This window comes from Scleropages formosus, chromosome 18 (genome assembly GCF_900964775.1).
Source record: "Scleropages formosus chromosome 18, fSclFor1.1, whole genome shotgun sequence".
NCBI lineage: Eukaryota > Metazoa > Chordata > Actinopteri > Osteoglossiformes > Osteoglossidae > Scleropages > Scleropages formosus.
The window spans coordinates 8,522,303-8,534,872 of record NC_041823.1 but is presented as its reverse complement, the minus strand read 5'-3'; positions in this window follow the sequence as shown (position 1 = coordinate 8,534,872).

Sequence of the window (12,570 nt, the reverse complement as noted above, 5' to 3'; positions counted from 1 at the left end):
GCTTCTCCTGCTCATGTAGCTGTCAAATATCTCATGAGCATTCGTCAGAAACCTTGTGACTCTTAATCATCTATAATAATAATGAGACCAAAAGGAAATAAGCTTTGATGATTCTGCTAAAAGCTAAAAGGCCAAGGAAAGCCTTAGCTAAAACTTGATTTAAAAAGAAAACATAGAATTCTCTTATTCAATGTCATTATAAATGACTTGGATTTGATTCACTGTTCATTCATCACTAGTAATGCTTTATGAATAGCTCAGCAGAGAGGTATTGCTGACGTGTCGAGTGATTATAATCATTAGGAGAATTGACTGGTTAAATAGCCTTCTAATGAAAATGACAACTATAAATCAGTTTACAATACATATCAGCATTAAAAAAAACTACAATAATAGAGTAACAGACTTTCGTCCATTACCAATAACTGCTTATCCAATGCAATTATCTGGGGCCTATGTATATGGGACATAACAAGCAATTTTGAACATATTGATCTTAAGCCTGGATTTAAAGGTGTCCAGAACCGTTCTGACATTCTGGACATGGTTTTGAATGACACTATGTTCAAAAGATAAAGGAGGATAAAGGTATTTTCAGTGTTTGTTGAAAAAGGGGTGAACGTTTTGTGGCTCAGGATCCCACCATGTTTCCCCCCCCATTTGAAAGTAATAAATATACAAGTTATTTTGGGAGAGTTCTCTTCACTAGGAATGAATTACGCATGTTATGTGAGTGAAGCCTGTGTTTTTATTCAGCACCAGATCATATTTTTATTTATTTCATACACTGTAAAGGTTATTTAACATGTTTCTGCCTCAAAACTAAGCTAATTCCAGGTACTATTAAATGTTTACTAATAAATGTTAACGTTTACACTCATTGTTCAGAATGTTCTGTAACTTTTTTCTGAAGCTGTACTTTTCTGCAACCATTGCATGAAAGTTATCTTAGTGGCCTTAGACTATTCACTTTCCAGTTTTTCCAAGTCAAGAAAGCTTTAATAACCAAAAATACAGCATATGTAATTAAACACTTCAAATACTTCAAAAACCCAATAGACTGACTGTTCAACTTATAAACTCAATTGAGCCTCTTGTTGGATTGTTCACAATTCCAAATTTACATTTACCTCTATCTTCCAGTCAATAAAAGCTAATGAAAAAAATATGGATGGTCACATTCTTTAAAACCTAGGCAAATTTGGCTATACTAAAAAAAAAAAAAAAAATCACTGTGACCTTCATTAAAGCTAAAACTAACTTAAAAATAACTGAAAATAAAAATGTTTCCACAGACTCCAGTTCAGTGCTTCATCAGTTCTTCTAAATTTCAATTTTCATCTCTCCACTTTCAAATTTGTATCTTCAGTTTCATGTCTATGGTAATACTGCACCTCTTCTAACAGCCCTACTAAAGCACCAGCCGTGATAAATACCGGACACAAAATATGAACATTGTGCAGCAAAGTTGAAATAAGGTGATGCCACATTCCTAATGTTCAGGTGTGCATAACTGTGCACTTGGCTGGTAAACACAGGCTCTGTTTGCCCTGCTGAGGGCAGATTTTTTTGAAATATATGTAAGAAAATATGCCATTTTAAAAATAATCATAACAATATAACATTTAAGAACAAAAAGACTAAGTCTTTGAAAATGTATCCGACCACATGAAAATTTGCTGCTCGTAACAAGTGGAACTAGTGTATAAAAAAATCTTATCTTGCATATTGATTTTTTTTAAATTAGATTTTATATTGTATTTTTTTTTGGTTTATGTTCTATGGATCATACGTCATCTTCGTGACAAACTGTTACCAGGTGAAATGCCACATAAATCTGAAAAGTGTCACTGTAAACATTTTTATCCAAGAGGTAAAACACATACAACAAATTTTTGTAAAATGTGTCCTCTCTGGTATGTGTTTATAGCTCCACTGAGAACTAATGTTAATATTTTTGTCCCCCAGTACCTGACAAGTTATGTTACTGTTTCGATATAGTCTTTTTATTGACCACAACTTTATGGGTGTGTGTTTCTTGATGCGATGTCGCAGAATTTGTTCAACATTATGAAGGAGGCTGAAATCAGTGACAGAATCTTTGCACAGGATGAAAAGGGTAAGATATGAATACAGCTACTTGTAAAAAAAAAAAAACTACTTTTGACTACTTTCAATAAGAAATACTTTATTAATTTATTATTAATATATTAAAAATAAATTAATAAATAATAAATATAATTATTAATTTATTAATATATTAGAAATATTTTACGACAGCCAATGACCTTCAAATAAACATGTATACATAATACAACATTGCAAATCCACTAGTATCTGTTTAATTGCTTAAATTTTTCATTTCTGTTGCAGGAAGTTATCCTTTTTCTCAATAATTAGCAGTTTGTCAGTTTAATGATTTACCGAAACATATATAATTAACAAACCCTGTGATGGACTTGCATCCCTTCCAGGGTGGATCTCTCCAAGCCCCCTCTCCCTGACTTGCACCTAATAGTGTTTCTGGGATCGGTTGTGGTCCAACAACCCTGTGTGCCAGGCAAGCATTTACTGAAGTTGGATGGATTGGATGGATGGATGGATGGATGGATTGAAAATTAGCATACTATGATCTCACTCATGTATTTTTGATGGCATGAGATAATAACATGTAACATTACTCATATACTCAATCTCTGTCCTTGGTGTACCATGGTGGTGTAAGAGCAGTTTTGTAAAAATCCAGACTCAGCATAAAAAAAGAAAGAGCTACAGCTTTTCATAATATCTGACAAATTACCTTAATATATTACTTATATTAGTGTTTCTCTTACTGTATTGTTTATTTTAATTTTTTGTCCTAAATATCACATTGTACAATAAATCCCTAACAATTCTAGAACTCAGTGAAAATACTTTTGGAGACCATGATGTTGTTTCCAGAATTCCATTATCATTCAACGCCAGAAGAAATGTAAATATTATGAGTGCATATGGAAATAGTTTAATCAGTTGACAAAAACGAACCTTACCGAGGTGGAAGGGTTTGAGTTCCTGAATGATCTCAGGAGCTATGTTGCCTGGGCCTATATGCCCCCGGTAGGGTCTCCCAAGGCAAACAGGTCCTGGGTGACAGACGAGACAAAGCGCGGTTCAAAATCCCCTTATGACTATTAAATCAAGGATCTCGTTCACCCTGCCCGGTATGGGGTCACCGGGGCCCCACCCTGGAGCCAGGCCTTCGGGGGGGCTCGCATGCGAGCGCCTGGTGGCCAGGTCTATGCCCACGTGGCCTGGCCGGGCTTAGCCCGAAGCCAAGACGTGGAGCCGTTCTTCGGTGGGCTCACCACCTGCCGGAGAGGACATAAGGGGCCGGTGCGTTGTGATTTGGGCAGTGGTCGGGGCCGAGTGCCCGGCCGACCCAAACCTCGGGCGCCAACTCTGGCTTTTGGGACTTGGAATGTCACCTCACTGGTGGGGAAGGAGCCTGAGCTAGTGCAGGAGGTTGAGAGATACCGTCTAGGTATAGTCGGGCTCACTTCCACTCACAGCTTGGGTTCTGGAACCACTCTTCTCGACCAAGGGTGGACTCTCCACTATTCTGGCATTGCCCAGGGTGAGAGGCAGCGGGCAGGTGTGGACTTATTAATAGCCCCCCAGTTCAGCCGCCATGTGTTGGAGTCTACCCTGGTGAATGAGAGGGTCGTCTCCCTACGCCTTCGGGTCAGGGAACAGTCTCTCACTGTCATTTGTGCTTATGCGCCTAGCGGCAGTGTAGAGTACCCGGCCTTTTTAGAGTCCCTGGGGGGTGTGCTGGAAAGCGCTCCCACTGGGGACTCTGTCGTTCTACTGGGGGACTTTAACGCCCACGTGGGCAGCGACAGTGATACCTGGAGGGGCGTGATTGGGAAGAACGGCCTCCCTGATCTGAACCCGAGTGGTGAGTTCTTATTGGATTTCTGTGCTAGTCACGGTTTGTCCATAACAAACACCATGTTCATGCATAAGGGTGTCCATCAGTGCACTTGGCACCAGGACACCCTAGGTCGGAGGTCGATGATCGACTTTGTAGTTGTTTCTTCTGATCTTCGGCCATATGTCTTGGACACTCGGGTGAAGAGAGGGGCTGAGCTGTCAACTGATCACCACCTGGTGGTGAGTTGGATTCGATGGCGGGGGAAAAAGCTGGACAGACCTGGCAGGCCCAAACGCATAGTGAGGGTCTGTTGGGAAAGTTTGGCGGAGGCCCCTGTCAGAGGGGTCTTCAACTCCCACCTCCGACAGAGCTTCAACCAGGTCCTGAGGGAGACTGGGGACATTGAGTCCAAATGGACTATGTTCCACACCTCCATTGTCGGGGCGGCAGTTCGGAGCTGCGGCCATAAAATCTCCGGCGCCTGTCGTGGCGGCAATCCCAGAACACGGTGGTGGACACCGGAGGTAAGGGATGCCGTCAAGCTGAAGAAGGAGTTCTATCGGGCCTGGCTGGCTCATGGGACTCCTGAAGCAGCTGACGGGTACCGGCGGGCCAGACGGAACGCGGCTCTGCCAGTCGCCGCGGCAAAAACTCGGGCCTTGGAGGAGTTCGGTGAAGCCATGGAGGAAGACTTTCGGTCGGCCTCAAAGAGATTCTGGCAAACTGTCCGGCGACTCAGAGGGGGGAAGCAGTGTTCCGCCAACACTGTTTACAGTGGAAGTGGTGCGCTGCTGACCTCAACTGAGGATGTCCTCGGGCGGTGGAAGGAGTACTTTGAGGATCTCCTCAATCCCTCCGACACGCCTTCTGTAGAGGAAGCTGAGGCCGGGGACTCGGAGGGGGACTCGTCCGTTACCCTGGCTGAAGTTGCTGAGGTAGTCAAAAAACTCCTCGGTGGCAAGGCTCCGGGGGTGGATGAGATCCGCCCCGAATTTCTCAAGTCTCTGGATGTTGTGGGGCTGTCTTGGCTGACACGCCTCTGCAGCATCGCGTGGAGTTCGGGGACGGTGCCTCTGGACTGGCAGACCGGGGTGGTGGTCCCTCTTTCTAAGAAGGGGGACCAGATATTGTGTTCCAACTACAGGGGGATCACACTCCTTAGCCTCCCTAGGAAAGTCTATGCCGGGGTACTGGAGAGGAGAATCCGACCGATAGTCGAACCTCGGATACAGGAGGAGCAATGCGGTTTTCGCCCTGGCCGTGGAACACTGGACCAGCTCTATACCCTCACTAAGGTGTTGGAGGGTTCATGGGAGTTTGCCCAACCAGTCCATATGTGTTTTGTGGACCTGGAGAAAGCATTCGACCGTGTCCCTCCTGGCATCCTGTGAGGGGTACTTCGGGATTATGGGGTTCAGGGCTCGTTACTACATGCTGTTCGTTCCCTGTATGACCTGAGCAGGAGCTTGGTTCACATTGCCGGCAGTAAGTCAGACCTGTTCCCGGTGCATGTTGGACTCCGCCAGGGCTGCCCTTTGTCACCGATTCTGTTCATTATCTTTATGGACAGAATTTCTAGGTGCAGCCAGGGAACGGAGGATGTCTGTTTTGGTGGCTGCAGGATATCGTCTCTGCTTTTTGCGGACGATGTGGTCCTGTTGGCTTCATCGAATCAAGACTTACAGCGTGAACTGGAAGGGTTTGCAGCCAAGTGCGAAGCGGAGGGGATGAGAATCAGCACCTCCAAATTCGAGACCATGGTCCTCAGTCAGAAAAAGGTGGATTGCCCCCTCCGGGTTAGGGGGGAGCTGCTCCCTCAAGTGGAGGAGTTTAAGTATCTCGGGGTCTTGTTTACGAGTGAGGGAAAAATGGAGCGGCAGGTTGACAGATGGATCGGTGCGGCGTCCGCAGTAATGCGGTCATTGTACCGGTCTGTTGTGATGAAGAAGGGGCTGAGTCGTACTAAGGTGAAGCTCTCAATTTACCGGTCGATCTACGTTCCTACCCTCACCTATGGTCATGAACTCTGGATCATGACTGAAAGAATGAGATCGCGGATACAAGCGGCAGAAATGAGTTTCCTCCGCAGAGTGGCTGGGCACACCCTTAGGGATAGGGTGAGGAGCTCAGTCACCCGGGAGGAGCTCGGAGTAGAGCCGCTGCTCCTCCGCATCGAGAGGAACCAGTTGAGGTGGCTCGGGCATCTGTTTCGGATGCCTCCTGGACGCCTCCCTGGGGAGGTGTTCTGGGCATATCCCACTGGGAGGAGGCCTCGGGGCAGACCCAGGACACGTTGGAGATACTACGTCTCCCAGCTGGCCTGGGAACGCCTTGGGGTTCCCCCAGAGAAGCTGGAGGAGGTGTGCGGGGAGAGGGAAGTCTGGGGGGCTCTGCTTGGACTGCTGCCCCCGCGACCCGGTCCCGGATAAGCAGAGGAAGATGGATGGATGGATGGACAGTTGACAAAAAAAAAAATTCTGTGCCTATTCATTTGTAAACACACTGAACAATGAAAGCTTTAATAAACAGGAATTTGTGGAATTTGTTGTTCTGCAACAGGATATCAGTAATTAAATAATTATTGTAAGAAGTAAACACAATACATTTGCATTAACATTTATTTATTTAGCATATGCTTTTCTCCAAAGCGACTTCCAATGAACTCTGTGTAGTGTTATGGGCCCACACACCTTATTCACCGCGGTGACTTACACTGCTAGATACATTACTTACAATGGCTCACTCATCCATACATCAGTGGAACACTCTGTCACTCACACGCTATGGGGGAACCTGAACAGCATGTCTTTGGACTGTGGGTGGAAACCAGAGCACCCAGAGGATACCCACGCAGACACGGGGAGAACATGCAGACTTCAATAATAATAATAATAATAATAATAATAATAATAATAATAATAATAAGAAGAAGAAGAAGAAGAAGAAGAATGAAGAAAAATGAAGAAGAAGCGTGTTGTTTTCCTGGACATTTCTAAATACGTTTTTAAAGTGACAGCTACTGCCTGCTATTAATTTAGTTCTGTGTAGCTACTGTGCCATCTATTTTATACAGACTGAAGTGTTTTGCTTTAAAAATCGTCTTCATGCTTCATTCCTTAAATAAAACTATACATCTTTTATTCAATGAGATTCTGATGTCTATTTTTATTTTGATTGTTAAACAGAAGAAAGAATTTTTGTCAAACAAGTTCTACTGTATCTGTTTCTTTTTGTTAAACATTTGATAGCAACTCACTTTATGGCGAAACATTATTTAGCAGATCAAAATATGTAGCCACTGTTGAAACACATTTAATGAATAAAGTATATTATTAGAGTCTGATATTTTGTCATGAAGTAATGCACGTAACGTGCTTGTTTTTCTTTTTTAAACTAAAATTTTTAAAACAAGAGTTTCCCAAATCTATTCAAAACAGGAATTTTCTATGAGTATGAATGTGTATATATGTGCAGTGGAAGTTTCTGTCACCAAGACAAATTCCTTGTATGTGTGAACATGCTTGGCAATAAAGCTCGTTCTGATTCTGATTCTGATATTGACCAGTCAGTGCGCTGCATTATTCTCAGTGGTACATTGTGTTTTTTATGTTAAAAGTATATTAAAGTTATCTTTATTTAAAAAAGAAAAAAAGGTATTTGTGTAATGTATACTGGTTTATATGGCAGTGTACGGTAAATTGACTGTACTCAGGAATCATGCGTCTGCATCCAAACCTCTCCTTTTGCTGATGTAATGAACCTTTTTCCATTGTTCTCTGAGATGTGCATTGCGTTGGAGAAAAGCATCTTTTAAATGAACACATTTAGATGTAAATGTAAATTAAATGTTGAAAAATCACTCGATCCAACCATTACAGTTAATGTTTCCACGCTCCAACATGTCGCATTTGTTTACATGTCAACGTGGAGTCCGCTGCTTAGTGCTGGGAGCCTGTGGCTTGAGTAAGCTGAATTCCCCACAGTTACTCCCACGGGAATCACTGCCAGTCCAGACAAATATTTACATTAACCGGACACTGCAGTTGTTAGTGGGTCTGTTCCAGAGCCACACTTGACAAAACTGTTTCAGCAGCTGTTTAACTTTACAAAACTGCTGAAATGTTACATCAGATTGACCACACTTAAATTTTTTAACAAATTTTTTAATCTGTGTTGCTGTCTATCATCATTCATCATTAATTGATATATAAATATAATCTATAAAAGAAAAAAAAAATGCAATATTATTGGTCCTGGGTCCAAATTTCACTCCTGAGGTAGTATATTTGGTCAAGGCACATACTCTGCAATCCATCCATCCATCCATCCAGAAATTATCTCTAATCACATGTTCACTGCAGCGATACAGTGACCCAGAGCCTATCCTAGACTCACAGGTCAAGAGGCAGGCTATAAGTGTGTAAATCACTGTAAACTGGATTATCTGACTTGAACAAATGCATCATCTAAATTAATATTAAGGGCTGTTTTAAAATCCTGTCCTGCCAATAAGTTACCCTCCTTTACCAGAAGTCAATGGCCAACCAATGAATCTTCCCTGCTTGTCTCCACCTGCAAAACTCTCTTGCACTGTTTTCAAGAAGGTGCACTTCAGCAAGATTACGACTAAAGGACCAGTGCTCAGGTGCAGCACCCAACAGGGAGCAAAGGGATATGACCTTGCCGTCTGTCCGCATCAGTCGCCTTTGGCTCCGGAACAGGGGCCTCGGTTGTCTTGTGCTGTGCAAACCTCAGTTTCTTCACCTCGTCTCTTTGGGTGCTTGTCACAGTCACCTTTCATGCCGCACTGCACGTTCACAGCATCGCAAAGTAAAACAAACAAAATAACAAACAGCCTCCTCCCTTTACTCAGTTTCACACTTACATCAAATTGCAGAACACCGCAAAAGAAGGACAAATCTCGAGTGGCTGCAGCAAACGGATAACCCAAGAAGAAGAGTCATTGTCTTAGAATTAGAAGGTGGTCATCGTTACAACAGCATTTACGATCTATGTTGCTTGTACATTGAGTGGCTGTTCTGAACTGGTCCAGACAAAATGCTGAGTGAAACCAGTACTTTCAATTCTTTCTTGTACAATATTAACAATTAACAATATTAACAAATGTTGCAAGGAATTGGACGTACTGGTTTTATGTATGTGTGTATATTGGGGGTATGTATATATATATATTGGGGGGTGCGGTGGCGCGGTGGGTTGGACCGGGTCCTGCTCTCCGGTGGGTCTGGGGTTCGAGTCCCGCTTGGGGTGCCTTGCGGCGGACTGGCGTCCCGTTCTGGGTGTGTCCCCTCCCCCTCCGGCCTTGTGCCCTGTGTTGCCAGGTAGGCTCCGGTTCCCCGAGACCCCGTATGGGACAAGCGGTTCAGAAAATGTGTGTGTGTGTGTATATATATAGAAGAAAAATTTAATTTTATCAAATCACATTAAATAAAGTATATATATATATATATATATATCTTAGCTGGATCTCCTAGTTTGAAATACACTCAATTTACTGGCTGGCAATAAACACAGCAAAATACTACAATCAACATTTTATTTTAAATTGATAACGTTGTATTCCACAAGATCACTGCATTCATACACTTTATTTGACATAAATACAGAATCGTTGCTGCAGCACAGCCCCTCTATATAAATGTAAAAAATTGCCAATTCAGAAAATGCGGACAAGAACAATGGTCCTTCTAAATAAGACCAGGAAGAAAATGACAGAGGCAGCAGCAGGAGGAGAAGTGCCAATAATTGGTTTGGCTTTTTCCAGATAGCTCGCATGATCCTGAATCCATTCAATTCATCACTGGTGGAAGAAAATTTGAGACACAACAAAGGTCGCAGAAAATAATTTGTGGATTTATCCCAAAGTATTGCAGGAAAATGCATGACTGTCCTTGAGAAATGAAGATTAATTTAAATTAAATGATGTATTTTTTTTAAAAAAATCTAAAGCATTTTTTTTAATATATACTATAAGTAAAAAAAAAAATTTAAACAATCAGTGAGCTACTTTATATTTTCAGCTTCGTAGGATATGCTATTGCAAGGGCACATCAAAAACTCATTATGTAATAATAAGTTGATATATTATAAGGGCACCAGATGCATGAAAACTATAGCTGTATTTTTGAATTATCTGTCTCAGGATTTTATGTATGTGGGCATTATAGATTAGGTTAGACTGTTGCCAACACTGACATTTGTCTTCAGTAACACACTTTGAACATTTATTGGCTGTTTGCCGTTATGAGGAAATAGCCATTTAAATGAAAATGGATTAAATCTAAAAAAGTAGGACACTTGGAGTATTATGATTTCATATCTTAGACATTTATTCAAAGAAATTTACAGTATTTGACTCTTGTATGCAGCTGGGTATTTTCCTAGAGTAATTATTGGTAAGTACCTTTTTTTACAGCAGCAATAGTGGGGGGGTGAGGCTTGAAACAGCAACGTTTGGGTCCATTACCCTAGCTACTATGGTACCTTATTGTTTCAGCTCTGTCTTTTTTGCTGGTGCGGAGATATTATTTTTTACTTTTTTCAGAAAAAAATAACAGTAGAAATTATTTGATGTATATTGTGATGTTTTAAACTTTTTTTTTTTTTTTAAACTATTATCCTTGTTGCCACCACGGCGATGACAGGTAAATATCATTCATATTTACGTGTCATTTGTTGTCAGACATCTCAATTATGGGGCACTTTGGCCTGCACAAATACAGGGTAAAAAATGTTACAATAGTCGATAAAATACAGCACTTATGTATAATTTCTTGTCTCTTAGAATCATCTAAAAGCTCTGCCTGGGAACACAAAAACAAGATTTTATATCTAGTATGACATTAACTTCTACTTTCTGATATTTATTAGAGATATATTTAAATGAAAATGTAACAGTGTATTTACAGGTGTTTCCTTGTGTAAGGTCTGGGGTTTCAATCCTTGTTCCTGCTGTAGTACTGTTGAGTAAAGTACTGTACTATACTTTACCCTGAATTGCTCCAGTAAAAATTTTCCAGATGCATAAATGAGTACTTCATTTCCCGTATGGCTGCTGAAGGTAATGGGTCGTCTGACCTACAGTATTACCATGTGACTGGTGTGGTAAAAAGAATAAATGCCTCCAGTTCTTTCTTTCTTTCTTTCTTTCTTTTTTCTTTCTTTCTTTCTTTCTTGCCTCCCTCCATCACTTCTTTCTTTCTTTCTTTCTTTCTTTCTTTTTCAAACAATTTTCCAGTTCCTCATAACACAAGAGCACAAATATCCCCAATATAGCTCCATTGCCTTTGCACAGCTATTTTTACATGGAAAGAGGATTACTGTACATCTATTTCAGGCAAGCATTGGGAGGCACCAAAATGCAGCATGCAATGTGTTACTTGCTATCGGGAATTTATAAATAATTCCTGCAGGAGACAGATCCTAAAATTTATTTATTCTGCACAGATAGGATAAATTAAAATATAGGCTAAATATTTTATTGCCAACACTGATTAGCATCCGTTTCAGAAATGGTGCAGTACTTTACATGCCCCTTGAACTAAAAATAAAGTTAACAGTCAGTTAATCCCTTCTGTGATGTTTTCCCATAAATATTCTAGACTCATGTTGTAACAACTATTACCTTAAAACTGCAGTTTCTTAGGATAACACTCTGGAGCTATAATTATACACTTCGAGCAGCACCACCTCTGTGTCATTGCGCCATCTGGTGGTCATCGGCAGTACTGCTTTGAGTAGCTCCAACCTGAAAGTTTATTTTATTTATTTATTTATTTTTTTTTTAATTCACATGGAGAGGAGGACAGATTGAAAATTGTGAGCATATCCATTTTTCTGACGTCGTTGGCATAAACATGGTCATCTCTCTATGTCTCTTCATCCTAACTATAGATATAACACTTATACTGCGCACACATTCTTCTGTAACCCTGATGTTACTTGTATTATGAACCCTATATGTTCAAGTTTGACATTTTATTTTCTAAGCGCGTTAAAAACAGATCTTGATTATAACACCTATTACTGCTGCTTGATTGTGAATGTTATTTTTTGTTCTTAATTAAAACAAATAATAATAAATTGACTGTTTTAATCTTGCAAGCATGAAAAATGTACGTATTGCTGTTTTTTTATTTTATTCCATGTATTTATTTCAACGCAGTAATGAATCTGACGGCAGCAGCTGGTGTCGTGGTTAGAGCTGCTGCCTCTTGAGGCTGGTCATGGGCTCCAATCCCGATCCTCCTGTGTCACCCCTGACCCCTTCACTTATACCTTTAAGTTTAATTGCTCCAGCACAAAAAAGGCCAACTGTATAAATGTGTAAACAATGAGTAGTTTACCACTGTAAGAAGTTTATGAAACTGCAAAAACTATCTATCATAATGTCAAAACAACAACTAACGCATGGATTTGAATTATTACACTGTCTAAATCTGAAAAAAAAGGCATCCAGTATTTAAATAACATAGTGACAAATAATTTTGCAAAATAAATAAATTAATAAATACAGGAAAACGGATCCCCTTGTTGCCCCCGTGCAGCAAATGGAAAGGAGAAACGATTTTTGTTTTCAGTTCCGGATGGAGACGCGTCCAGGGAATCGACCAAATCCCGGGAGTTCAATTAAC